We start from the raw sequence: 4,116 nt of genomic DNA, 5'->3' as shown, positions 1-4,116 counted from the left end.
TTATTTCTCTTCTCCTGCTGGGTTTAGGCTTTATTTGCTGTTCTTTCTCCAGCTCCTTTAGGTGTAGGGTTAGGTTGTGTACTTGAGACCTTTCTTGTTTCTTGAGAAAGGCTTGTATTGCTATATACTTTCCTCTTAGGACTGCCTTTGCTGCGTCCCAAAGATTTTGAATAGTTGTGTTTAAACATATACTTTTCATACAACACAGCAGTCCTACTCCTAGGTATTTACCCTAGAAAAATGAACACTTATATTTACATGAAAACATGTACAAAAATATTTAAGCAGAATTATTTATAATTGCCCCAAACTGGAAACAACTCAAACCTCCTTTAACAGGTAAATGGCTAAATAAACTACAGTAAATTCATACAATGGAATATTACTCAGCATTAAACAGGAACAAACAACATGAATGAATTTCAGATGCATTCTGCTAAGTGAAACAAGCTATCTCAAAAAATGACATACAATATAATTGTTTTTCTGGAAAAGGTAAAATAATAGAAATCAAATCAGTGGCTTCTGGGAGTTAGACATGAGAGGCAGCACAAGGGAATTTGGGGAGGGATGGAATTGTCAGTTCTGATTGTGATCATGGTTACATGAACCTAGGCATATGTTAAAACTCATAATACTGTATACTCCTCAAAAATAGATGAATTTTAATGTATGCAAATTATAAACAAATAAATAAATGTTGAAAATATTTGTCTTTACCAAGCAGGAAGAAGTGGTCCCCACCCAGATTAACTCCTTAATTACAGATATTCACACCTTATCTAGACTTAACATTCTATCTTGAAATGCTGATTTAGTGCCTTGAAAAGATGGGACCCAAAGTAAGGTCTTCTATAGTCATCCTACTTCTTTTTCATGAATGGAGAACTGGTGAGAAATCTCATTACTGCCAAAAAAAAAAACACAAAAAAACTCCATTTTAGCTTTGCGCAGGGGCAGTATCGTGGCCTCTGAAGTTTATCCGAGGCGCGATTATTGCTAATTGAAACAAAAGTTTTAATTTATTCTTTTAAAACAAAATTCGTATCACATGTTTGATTTGTCTTCTTTTTAGTACCAGCAGTGGGGCTTGGTGGGCCAGAGATGACTAGGTAAGTCCACAATGCAAAGTGAGGTGGCACCCCTCTTCACCACACCCTTTTCCCTGTTCAAGCACCTACTTGTGTCTACTGAATCTTCTGAAGGTTGGAAGGGGTGCTGACTGGAGGGAAGGATGGGTGCCAGCACAAGTGGAGTTGGAAGAGATGACAGAGCCACTGAAATCAAATTCATTATCAGATTAGAAAAATCTGGTTCCATGAGATTCAGCAACAGGGCCTGAGGGTAGGAAAGGAGCAGTGGGTCAGAATACAAAGTAGTGACTGAAACCTACCTCAATGGGGAGGATACAGAAAGAGCCATCTTTAGGCCCAAGTAACTGTTTTTATTCCTCTACCAGCACCTAAATGTCACACAGAGGAGAGAGCCTTGCCCCTCTAGGCTCACAAACTGCAAAGCTGTGCATCATTAAGAAATTTAGAGTGACTGAGCCAGGCTAACAAAGTGACTGGAGACAGAGACAGAGAAATACTAAGAAGAACTTTAGAGGGACCTAACAAGAGGTGGAAATTCCACCAACATTGGAACTGAGATGACACTGAGGGACCCCCCCCCCCTTTCCTTCCCACCTCCATGGTTCCAAACACAGAAATGCTGGATAAAAATATCACAAAACATTATAATGAAATGCAATCAAAAAGAAAAATATTAGATGTTAAAAATAAAAGGAAGCAAGAAAACAGGATAGTAAGCACATGAACTAATGTCATGACAACTGACCAATAGGGTACTGTTCTAAAATATAATCCTAATGGCCAGGAAGTTGGATATTAGTACTGAGGCAAGGACCAGAAGTGTACCCTGGAATGGATTCTTGCACAAATCTCAAAGCTAGGATGCCTCAAGGGTTGAACCCACTGTAAAATTGAGTCTGGAAGTGGCAAGAATCTTTTCATTAGTCTGGAACTTCGGGTAAAAATGAAAATTGGGGGACAAAATTAAAATAAGGTAGAAATAAAATACTAGGAAATAATGTCAAGGAAGTTGGATGACCTTTCTAGAGAGCTTGAGAGTCAGTCAGTGTCACAGTTAAGAACATGTACTGTAAAGACAGACTTCCTATGTTCAAATCCCAGCTCTACCATTTATTAGCTGTGTGATCTTGGACAAGTTACTTGCCTCAATTTTCTCATCTGTAAAATGTAGATAATAATAGTGCCTACTTCATCAATATTAACTTATTAATATTTTACCTCCAAAATGTTTAGTATATTGATTTAAAAAAATCTTTTGGAAAAAAATTGGGATTTGAAGGGAATTTCTTAATCTGATTAAGGTTGCTTAGCATTTTCTTTAAAGTCAAGAACAGAATAAGAATGCCAAACCCACAACTATATGGCCAATTAATCTTTGACAAAGCAGGAAAGAATATTCAATGGAAAAAAGACAGTCTTTTCAACAAATGGCCTTGGGAAAACTGGACAGTAACATGCAAAAGAATGAAACTAGACCACTTTCTTACACTATACACAAAAATAAATTCAAAATGGATTAAAGACCTAAATGTGAAACAAGAAACCATTAAAATCTTAGAGGAGAACACTGGCAGTAACTTCTTTGACATTGGCAGTAGCAACTTCTTACTAGATATGTTGCCAGAGACAAGGGAAACAAAAGCAAAAATAAACTATTGGGACTTCATTAAAATAAAAACCTTCTTCACAGCCAAGGAAACAATCAACAAAACTAAAAGGCAACCTATGGAATGGGAGAAGGTATTTGCAAATGACATATCTGATAAAGGGTTAGTATCCAAAATCTATAAAGAACTTATACAACTCAATACCCAAAAAACAATCCAATTAAAAAATGGGCAGAAGGTATGTATAGACATTTTTCCAAAGAAGACATACAAATGGCCAACATGCATAAAAAGATGCTCAACATAACTCATCATCAGGGAAATGCAAATGAAAACTACAATAAGATATCACCTCACACCTGTCAGAATGGCTAAAATCAGCAACACAAGAAACAACAAGTGTTGGCAAGGATGTGGAGAAAAGGGACCCCTCTTATACTGCTGGTGGGAATGCAAACTGGTACAGCCACCCTGGAAAGCAGTACAGTATGGAGGTTCCTCAAAAAGTTACAAATAGGGGTGCCTGGGTGGCTCAGTTGGTTAAGCACCTGCCTTCAGCTCAGGTCATGATCCCAGGGTCCTGGGATTGAGCCCCAAGTTGGGCTCTCTGCTCAGCAGAGACCTGCTTCTCCCTCTCCCTCTGCCTGCCGCTCTGCCTACCTGTGCTCTCTCTCTATCTCTCTGTCAAATAAATAAGTAAAATCTTTTTTAAAAAAAGTTACAAATAGAACTACCTTATGATCTAACAATTGCTCTAATAGGTATTTACCCAGAGAATACAAAAATTCTAATTCAAAGGGATACATGAACCCCAATATTTATAGCAGCATTATCTACAATAGCTAAGTTATGGAAAGAACCCAAATGTCCATCAACTGATGAATACATAAAGAAGATGTGGTATGGAATATTACTCAGCCATAAAAATGAATGAAATCTTGCCATTGGTAATAACGTGGATGGAGCTAGAGAGTATTATGCTAAGCAAAACCAGTCAGAGAAAGACAAATACCATATGATTTCACTCATAAATGGAATTTAAGAAACAAAACAAATGATCATGGGGGAAAAAGAGAAGCAAATCAAGAAACAGACTCTTAAGTATAGAGAACAAACTGAATGTTACCAGAGGGGAGGTGGGTGGGGGGATGGGTGAAATAGGTGACGGGGATTAAGGAGGGCACTTGTTGTGATGAGCATCAGGTGTTGTACGTAAGTATCAAGTCACTAAATTGTACACCTGAAACTAATATTACACTTATGTTAACTAGCTCAAATTTAAATAAAAACTTAAAAATAAATTTAAATAAAAACTTAAAACATTTTTTAAAAGAATGCCAATTATTACTGCATTTCTTTCTTTCTTTTCTTTTTTTTTTTTTTTTTGGCTTCAGGAGTAGAATTTAGTGATTCAT

At 36.9% G+C, this 4,116-nt stretch overlaps 1 non-coding gene across 1 annotated transcript; it reads left to right on the top strand.

Moving 5' to 3' along the window:
• Positions 1 to 942: 942 nt before the first annotated feature.
• On the top strand, positions 943 to 1,088 carry LOC116644414. Its single transcript, XR_004301737.1, has one exon. It is a non-coding gene; the product is annotated as a U4 spliceosomal RNA (small nuclear RNA).
• Positions 1,089 to 4,116: the final 3,028 nt, after the last annotated feature.

This window comes from Phoca vitulina, unplaced genomic scaffold (assembly GCF_004348235.1).
Source record: "Phoca vitulina isolate PV1807 unplaced genomic scaffold, GSC_HSeal_1.0 scaffold29, whole genome shotgun sequence".
Lineage (NCBI taxonomy): Eukaryota > Metazoa > Chordata > Mammalia > Carnivora > Phocidae > Phoca > Phoca vitulina.
The sequence above is the reverse complement of the archived record's forward strand: the minus strand, read 5'-3'. Positions and strand labels throughout refer to the sequence as shown.